Raw genomic sequence first — 10,371 nt, forward strand, 5'->3', positions numbered from 1 at the left:
TGCATAATTGTGCTCTAGTTCACAATTATGCACCAGTTTATCACATAAAAGCTCAATAATTACATTGAAGTTTTGACTTGCAAAAGTGGCATGAATACTTTGGCAAAGCTGTGCATCTTGTACATGAATAAATGTGATTGATATCAAAGAAATGTTTTAACAATCCCTCGTTTTCAAACAGCAAAGTTATATAAAAGGTTTCTTTTGAAAGAAAGGTGGGGACTGTTTTCATTATGTATAAGGTGGGCGTTCAATGAATCCACTCACCCATCCTTCAATGACTAAGTGACACGGATTTACAAATCTACTTCACAAAGATGATTCCTCCCAAAACTATGAGCTGAAATTTATCGTTCAATTTGCTTCCTCTACATTCCTCTGCATTGTGGCACCCAGAGAAGTTGTGCATCAAACTATTTTTAGACCTGAAACCTGCAGACAGCATCATTCCTGGGCATGAATACATAAATGAGTTTCATCTGCCGGGTGACTGCATATACAATGTAGTGCATATAAAAGTGACAAAGGGTAGAGAGTGATTTTATTTGGTTCTCAGCCTGTCATATATTTGTCGTTGTTCTCATTATGCAGCCCATATTTCCTTGCGTATATGTACTTGGTGTAGCTTGGTTAGTTGCCAAACTCTGGGCTCCACTTTCATCTAATTTATGATGTATATATGCATTTCATTCCTTTTTTATTTTAGGGTACAATGTGATGAGCCTTTGTGATTTTTTTTGTCATGACTGAAGCTTTTGCAGCAAACACAGGGTTTGATGGATTAAATGCACAGATGGTGTGACATTTTATCACTGAATCACTAGAATCACTCACTTGTGTACCTACAGCACTTTGTTCTAAGTTGCTCTGTAGCACTTTGAAATGAGAGACAACCTTATGGACCATCCATGATTTATCTTCTAACGCTGCTGAGGCTCATAGGAAACGGTGGAAAATAAAACATTTGTTAGCTTTTGTTTCATTATCTAGTAGGAGTAGCACTACTTCAACATATTTTACTCAAGCAAATATTATTAGGTAAAAGTCTACTCAGATACTGAGCATGTGGTTTTATATTTCAAACTTACGTCATCAGACAGACAAAAAAATATATAGTTATTATATGAAACGTTCGGTGCTTTATAGACTACAATGAAACATTAAAGAAGTACTTTTCCAAATATTTGTTTCCAACATATAGCTTGATTAAATAATGCAGTAGGTATGTTTGAACAATATTTCCAGTGATAATGTATAGTGGATCTTTCTCAACTTCACAGTTCTCAGCAGACTCACAGATACAAACTAACACCAGAAGAACAAAGCTTGTGTTCAGATGGAATAAACATAAAGAGTAGCTGTGTGTCTGCATCCAGTGCATTTGTTGTATTAAAACATGCTTGTTCTTCATTTAGTGAAGTTACTCACAGTCGGGTTCTTTGTGTTGGGGCATCTAACTGTCCCAGTATTTGTTGTACAGTAGCAAAAAAGAAAAAGAAAATCAGCAATCAATATTCAATACTCTGTTCACAACAGCATTGTGCTAATTCACTAACTCAGACCCAACATGCAAGCAAAACAGAGAATTAGAAATGTTTCCTGCATTTAATCAAAATCAAGGATTATCTATCACTCAGTCATAGCCTTCTAATATCCAGTCTGATTAGTACCAAACGTCTTGATGATACTAATAACTTGGTTCTTGACTTTCACCATCCATATCAGCAGACCTGAGCTGTAACTAGAAAAGTCAACTGCATGCTAAGATAATCCAACATCACAAGTCCTTGTCAAGCACTCAACATGCAAAAAAAATCTCTCTTCTCTGAAATTCTTTCATTTCTTTTTTAAATTCAGACTTTTCCTACTCTATATTTTTACACTCTGTGGAAATTTTTGCATGCACTGTGAGGACTCTGACAACAGAAATGCTATCCCCTCTCAAGCCTGAAGTGGATTTACTCTGTCCGTAATTTGACCCATTTTCAGATCTGATTGATGGTTGTCACATCCCAGGTCCTCTGGAGACACCACAGTCCGCCGCAGTCAGAGGTTTATGAGGAATTAACACAGCTGTGGTTGATGGTAAATGACAGATGCTCATTTCCACCAGGGACCTACCTTAGCCATATAAAGGTATTTCTGCTCTCTGCTTCTTCAGCCCGTGTGATTCACTGTAATGAGCTCTGCCCAGCCACTCGTGTCCTTAGAGAGACAGAAAGTCTCCCATTGACTCTCCATGCTGCTCTGACAAGACATTACGGCATAATTACAGGAACATGGCGACACCATCTGCAGCAGAGCTATGGCTGTGACCGGGGTTGCATCTAATAGATGTCCCCGTTCTCGATGACTCTGTTAACCAAATGTACAACAAAGGTTTGCATAATAAAAGACAGAAAACGTTGTTGAGTTTTCCACTTTCCTCACAGTGACTGCGCTTAATGGCATCTTGAATGACTGTCAAGAGAAGCACGTTTTGTTAAATGAGCCAAATGCGAATAATTTAAAAAGAGATGAAGCAGAAAACAGCAGAGATATGGCAAGTTGATAATACCGGATGTGAGGAGATGTGTGAGGCATCCCACACTTAACAAGAAGCAGTAACCCCTCGGTGCTGCCTGAGTCACTGCTTTCTAATTTTAGCAGCAGTCACACCATCCTTCCACAGCTGCAGACATTTCTCATTGCTAAAAGTTACTGGCAAACATTATGAGTTTCTTTACTGTTTTATTCCCTACAAAGTATTAAAAAAATATTAGATCAGAGCTGCACTGGGGGAAGTTTTAGCACTGCTGGATTGCAACAAGAAGGCAAAAAAAGTCCACATTGGGTTAAAGGATCACTCTGAAATTCTCTTAGGATTAAATGTATGTATATTGCTGTGTGTCTATTGAGTTGCCTTATAATTGACTGATTAAATCTCCAATTTGTTCCTAGCCTCTCTGACACCAGGGGAAGGCTACTAGTTCTCTGCAACCCTGTAAAGATTAAGATGCTACAGAAAATAGATGTATGGATTTAAATATTATAATGCTATGCGCATATCTACAGCTCCAGCTAAAATGCATACTTTATTTTTATTTAGCAGTATAAAATCATGCATAAGAACAAAGAGTGCAAAAGACACATAATTTTGTACCACAGTGATATTAACATGCTTGAAATATTTTATAAATTTGCTAAAGGCAAATGGGAGGATAATTTCACAATTAACCCTTGTGTTTACAAATGGGCTCCAACCGACCCCACACCCAATAAAATATTGTTTATAAAACATTGTAAACATGATCCACATGAGAATCTTCAAAACCAAGAATACCAGAACTTGGGATTGAGGTCCAATTGTGTCCCGCAAAACATCAAGGTTCTCAAGAAAATCTCCTGAAATTAAGTCAAAGTGAGATAAATAAAAGTGCATTATGCCAATTGAGGGGAAGAAAATATGAAACATCAGGACTAATTAAGCACATTTGCAACTCCTTTAAATCATAGAATTGTTTTTTGAGTCAGAAATCTAATTGCACCCAAAACTGTGATGATATATAATTATAATATATTATAAATACTCTAAAATAAGTCTACAGATTCTAAAACTCACATACAATATCTTAATCTAATTCTACCTTCTTATTTTCACAAGTATGCATGTTTGCTTGACTATAAATCGATTTTATGTGGATTTAAACTTGAAGAAATTATGTGCATTTTATGAAACATAAAATCTTTTCATGTCTGCATTTTTTTTATCCTTTATGAGGCATTTTTATAGCGTGGATTTATCAGGGTGAAGTCTGTATAATTTACAGTGTGCTGCTCCCTCATAAGTCAGTTACTGTAAATGTCATTTTTTCCCACAAGATTGTTTCTCCATCTTTCACAGAAAGTTCAAAGATCTATGAATGTCCCTCAAATGGTTAAATTATTATTTAGTGATTTGATCAGAAAACAGGTTGGACTGCACAATGTGAGTCTTCCTCCATAAAATATCTGTATTTTTTAATATGAGATTTTCTAACATTATTTGGTTATTGTTGTGATATTTAAACACCAGTTGTGTAGATTTTGTAAGCGGTGGCACTAATCTGTCATCTGTAAGTTGTGAAGTTTATGCTACATAATTGTATCAGGTAGGCCAGACATGCTGCAGTACCAGATGAGTGTTATTCATTTGAAGCCGTGTACTTTTCTTACTTGTACTAAAATGCAAAGTTAAGACGCAGCAGAATAATTGGGTGATGGCAGGGATGATCGTGGCTATTATTTGCAGATAGTAAAAAAACAACAACCTTGTTGGTTTTCATTCAAAGTTTCACTAAACTATTTTTATTTAGTTTTGATTTCACCATTTCAGCCAGCATTACTATTTCTTTTTTTATTGAGATCTCTGAGTCATGCCGTCTTGTTCTGACAGATATCAAGCTGCACAAACACTGTTTATTGTTCATAACCCTGAAAAAAGCAATCTCATCTGAGTTTGATGGCAGTGCACCCTCTTGACAGATATGCAACCTGCCTTTTGACTTGAAAAGCAATACAGGGGATGCAGGATGACAGAAGATATTACAAACAGAAATCCCAAAGAACCCCGCCTGATGCTTTATGCTGAAAAACAGGATAAAATATATAATAACCAGATGTGCTGAATCTTTGCTTTGTTGTCTCTGAATAGGGTATATGTCTAATATCTGATTTAATAATGATAAATGGGATATAGGGTATGAGATCTGACCATATAGAACATGCATAAAGATATTTACATACTGAAAGTCAAAATCTCGACATTAATGTGTAAAAGCCTTGGATAAAAGTACAACCGCTTCAGTGACTGTTAGCTTGGAAATATTATATCTACACATTATTATTATTATTCCCAGACATAACATAACAGAGCTAGATCTAATGTAAATCTGCACAGTCTTGAACTATCCGGGCATCTGTCCAGTAAATACAAGTTTTAAATGCAATGACCTCAATGCAAGTGGCAGGTCTGTCCTATTAAAAGGTCTCCCCTCTGTGTGTGTAAACAGATCTCTAAAAGGCAATGCCTGGACCTCACATCTATATCTACAAACTTTGTTGAGCTGGAAAAAAATCTACTTTAACTGCAGTTTATAAAGAATCTTTAACTTAAACACAGAAATATACACTAAATTTCTGGACACACTTAATATTTTGGTCAGATTGTACATAAAAACAATCTAGTTGGTTCAAAATGTTGTTTTATGTTTGTCACATCACATGAGAGGCAGAATTATGTAAAAAAAAAAATTCAGCTTTAAGTTTTCATAAACGAATCCTAACTGAAACGGAGTCCTTAAAACTATATATATATATATAAATGCCAAAAGGACAAATAGCAGGACTCTTTTTCTCTAACATCTTGATGTTTCTTGTCACTTAGCTGAGGCCTGACTGTGTGAAATCAATGTCAAATTTAAATGTTAATAGAATCTTAAATTATTCACCACATAGTTAAACCCATTTGACCTGTTCTCTGGGTTCAAATGACTCTTCTATATAAATATATGATGGAGAATTAAGAGTCTGGCCAAAGTCCAACCTGTGCTCTGTGGTAGAGATGAAGGTTCATTTAAATAGTAGCAGAATCTCAGCATATATTAAGAATTTTAAGAATATTAAGCAAACATTTTAAATGCTGACATTAAACAGCATGGAAAATGTTTAATTCCACACTGAATTTTCAACATTCTGCTGACTGAATTTTCAACGTTCATTTCACAATGAAATGATCAACTTTTTATTTTTATGGTAGGATAATTACAAGCTGAAGAAACAAATGCTTAAAAAAATCTAAGTGAATAATTTATATTTCTTTACAACCAGCTTGTAATTTAGGCTAACCTTAACTTTGCAAAGAGCTGTTATTTTTTACTATTCCAATCTCTCCACCAACATGAATAAGAGATACGTCAAAGGACACCAGGGGAAGAAAAGCAGAAGATCTGAACATGGCTTGGGCTGCAAATCCATCAATAGTTTAGGTGGGCGATGATTGTTGGCAAAGTGTTTAGGAGATGTAGAGTAAACACAAATCAATCAGTGAAATGAAGCTGCGCTTTGCCAAGTGACAGCCAACAAACCTTATGACAGGTGCGTTTTTTGACAAACTTTAAAAGAGTTAAAGTGCACATAAGTTTTGTTGATGTCTGTCATGGCAGACACTCTGAAGAGCGTGACGTCATGTACGATGGGTCAAAATGTAAAATGGTTTAGTATTCTCCCAAAGACAATGAGCAAAAAACTCTTAAGAAGCAATGAAGAGAAACAACAGCTTAAGAGCTGATATACTCCACTTTATGGGGATCTGAATGCCTAATGCAAGATTCTTCTACACTCTTTATGCAAATGTGTGAATATAACTAAGATGAAATGTATTAATATTTTATACTCCAAACCATTTTGACTTATTTCAAGGGGTTTTCAGGCATTAATTGGGGGGCAGCACCTCTCCATTGTGGTTTTACTGCTTAGTATGTTAAAGCCAAATCAACTTTCTAATGAACCAAAATCTTTATGGGTCAACTTCTACATTGGCAAATGATAAAACGTTCTTAAATCCATAAAATCCTCAAACCACATTATAGGTGTAAAACCATAGTAAGTTCTTGTGACCATGCTTGTTAAATGCATTTAGATGTTTAATGTGTGCAGGCAGGAGGTAGAGGAGGTGAAATGAGGCTTTAGATGCCAGGAGAATTCATTCAAGGATGAAATGTCACCAGTGAGGTAAAACGCCTGATAGATGTGGGTGTGAATAAGCTGGTGGCATCTTCTCAGAATATAATTTCTTCTCCCTGAGAGAAACAGATGAAACTTTCTGTGAATCACCAAGAAATCATTTATCACTTTTATTAGTCTCAAGTTTTTGCTATGCAGCCTGCAGCGATTCAAATAAACACAGCTAGAAGACGGAAAGATTGGAGCCATAATGGCAGCAGCTGAGAGACACTTCCAGATGTTTAATGATTGGACATGATGGCCTTCTTAAAAGCAGCAGCAGCCGCAGTTTTAGCCTGAAACTATTAAACTGTCTGTTTTCACCCATTTGTGAACAATGAACTGCCCCAGAGAATACTAAACATCCATCATGTCATTAGGGACCTGCTCACCATATGCTCAATCCAGTCTCTTTAAAATCACAATAATAATGGTGGGAATGGTGGACGTAAATGGAAGTTGTCATGATTCCGTCTGTTCCCTTCACACAAAGTGACAGAGACTGCCTAGTAGTTCTGCAGTCTATACAGAGAACCACCTGCTCTTAATGCTGCAGAAACCATTTTATTCTTTTCAAAATCATATTTACGTTTTATGGTGAGGCTTTAAACACAGATTCAAAGTGCAGAAATATGCAGTCAATCGAGGCATGTTGTTGTTTTTGTCATCATAATCAGTTTTTTTTTCCTACCATGGTAACCAGTAGCAAAATATACGGTTTTCGAAGTACCGTATTTTCCGCACTATAAGGCGCACCTAAAAACCTTCAATGTCCTCAAAAGCCGACAGTGCGCCTTATAATCCGGTGCGCCTTATATATGGACCAATATTGAGCCACAACAGGTCTAGCAACTACGGTAAGCAGCCGCCGTCTTCATTTTCGCACGCTGGGATAGTTGTCAGAATGCTGGTTTGTTAATAAAGTTTGACTGACCTATCTACCTACCGACCGTCTAGAATCAGGTCGTCTGCAGGTCAATTAGCACCACGTTCTCCACCAACATACGTTGCGTGAACGGAGAAGGGTGACCATCGTCCAGCCACGCCCCGGCCCAATCGCAGGAGGCTCTCCTAACCGACCGGAGTCAGACTGTTTTGTTGATATTCCGTGCAGTGCAGCTCCATCTAGTGGATGCATAGCGTAACTCCAGCCTCTACTGTAGCGTCTATTCTATGCGCCTTATAATCCGGTGCGCCTTATAGTGCGGAAAATACAGTATCTCCCAAAAATGTGAAAATGTAGAAAATAATATTTTTTCTTTAATGCTACTTCAGTAATGGTTGTTACAATTATATTCATTTTATCTAAATATAAATTAAAGCAAAATTACACAATGTTTAATAAGCTTTCAAAATTGGTAGCAACTTTCCAGACTTATAGCAAAAAATATCTTATTTTTTGTGTTGTTCTGCAAAGAACTCTACATTCTCTATTGGGCTTTTCAGGTTATATTTTGGTGAAGCTGACACCTCACAGGCACAATTGAGAATTTTATTGCAGTTTTCTGGAAAGCAACCTGTTGTAATGTTAAAGTTACATTCCCTTCTCAGCTGTGATGCATTTCTGCTGACTGATCTCACCTGGTCCTTGTTTTCTAATCCCCTACAAAGCTTTTATAAGCCTGTTTGTTTCCTGCACTCCTGTTAGATCCTTGCATTAAACGCCATGCATGATTGCATGTCCTCCTGCTGCCTTGCCAGCTCAACATTGTTCTGGACATTTATTCTCCAGTTATCACATATCTTAACTATAATTTTGAGTTTTTCTTTGAATAATTATCAGTCTGTACAGTGCCTGGCTCGTAACCTACAACAGTTCATGACATAAATGTGTCTTTATTTAACGCAAGAGGAAAGTGAAATATTGGCTGTACAGAACGCAGAGTGGGAGCAACATCACTTTTTTTGTTGTTGTCCATAACTCTGGTGAAAACTGTCAAATCAGGTGACCTTTTCTGATATTATTGGAAACTTTTGGTAAAAACATATTTTCTTCCCCTTCTCAACCACTAGCGGTGGCTAGTTTGGTTCCTCTGCCACCCCAAGCATTTACAGGTGTTATCTATTAGATGACCTTCAAGGTCGTCAAATTTGAAGGTCTAGCCTCTGTAAATAATGAAGCATTGTGAGCTCAAAAACAGAGGAGCTTCAAGTTCTAAACATATTTGGGATAAACCTTTTCCCTCCCATACAATTATTTTTTCTCTCCTAGCGCGTCTGTCACATTCAAAGATGCAAAGTTTAGCAGCTTATTGCTGCTTTTTGGACATCTGATAGCTACTTTTCTCACCCAAGAGTTGGTATTTTCTTTAAAATACTTTTAAACTATGAATCATATGAATTTTCTTGTGCAACTTGTTTTTCTTTTAAAGTTTACATTCCTTGTTACATGCCTAATAAAAGAAGCAAATCATTTGTGGCAAGTCTTTTGTAGTGCATTAAAGTTTTACGTTGACTTCTAAGATCTTTTCTACCAGCTGCTCTGCATTTTCTTGGCACCTGCCTGTGACATTGTAGCGCCCTGACAAGCTGTGTCCCTGTTTTCTCTGCTGTGACCTTCAGACTGTTTCCGGCAGTTCCATATGCAGGCTTTTAAGGAAAACCACACATCACTTTTAATGCAGCTGCTGTTCTGTCTTGTCAATTTGATGCCTAAAAATATGTGACAAGCTTTGAAAACAACAAAGCCCCCACACTTCAATCAAGGAACTAAAGCACTCGCTCGCACACACGGGACAAAAACAACAAAAAAAACAGACATGCACATGTGTTTGCGTGCACAAACATAAAGCCATTCACAGATGCCTATAAGGTGTAGCAATCACTCCACTGAGCTGGATGAGACACCTCAGCAACAGCCGCTGTGCTTGTTTCTTCCCTGAGGCACAGTCATTTAGCCAACAAGACCCGACAGCGGACAGTCAAATATTAGTTTTCTCCGTCTCCCTCAGTACATACCTAGAGGGGTTCTCGGTGCCTCATCCTCCCCCTTCTTCTCTGCTGCCTTCTCCCTCAACCCCAATCTGCTGCCGCACTCATTACTTCTGCAGGATTGATGTTTTCTTTTCATAAAGCACCAAGCTGATATCCCATGGATTTTGAATTAATAAAATATGAAGGACATTAACATTCCCGGCATTGGTGTTTTTGCTATTATTGCAGAGAGGCTAGGGAAGCCTGTGACTCACCCACCCTGTCAATCACCCTCCATGTGCGCTGGCCCCGTCAGGCTGGAGGTGAGCACCGCTGACAGACTTCAAGCAACTATCTCAAGGACATCAGAGGGTATTGTGACACAGGCACGCTACGCCTTTGAAAACCTCTCCTACCACTTAGAATCTCCTTATGCTGGCAAAATAGATACTGAAACAATGTCTGTATTTCATGTTTTTGTTCCGTGGCGCCAAACCTGACATGTAATTTTAGGTTTTTAATTGGTAAACCTATAGACATTCATTTCCATTTCCAGGTGTTGAAATGGATGGACAAGCGTATTTGCTTTTCCTGAAAGCACCATTCAGGAAAATCTTCAATTTTATTCAACTTTAAAGGTTTTTAAATATGCTTTACTGATCAGATTTCTTACTAACTTTAAAATATTTCCTTGTGAACTCAAATTAAAATGCATTA

The 10,371-nt window shown here is 37.4% G+C and overlaps 1 long non-coding RNA gene across 1 annotated transcript in view; it reads left to right on the forward strand.

The window, feature by feature from the left end:
• The window catches only part of LOC107836420 (uncharacterized), an 11,988-nt gene extending 1,879 nt beyond the window's left edge, over positions 1–10,109 (forward strand). Inside the window, exon 3 of the long non-coding RNA XR_001662311.1 lies at positions 9,904–10,109. This is a non-coding gene — a long non-coding RNA (uncharacterized LOC107836420). The remainder of the gene's footprint in view (positions 1–9,903) is intronic.
• Positions 10,110–10,371: the final 262 nt, after the last annotated feature.

The sequence above is a fragment of the Poecilia formosa genome, unplaced genomic scaffold (genome assembly GCF_000485575.1).
Source record: "Poecilia formosa unplaced genomic scaffold, Poecilia_formosa-5.1.2 Scaffold57, whole genome shotgun sequence".
NCBI lineage: Eukaryota > Metazoa > Chordata > Actinopteri > Cyprinodontiformes > Poeciliidae > Poecilia > Poecilia formosa.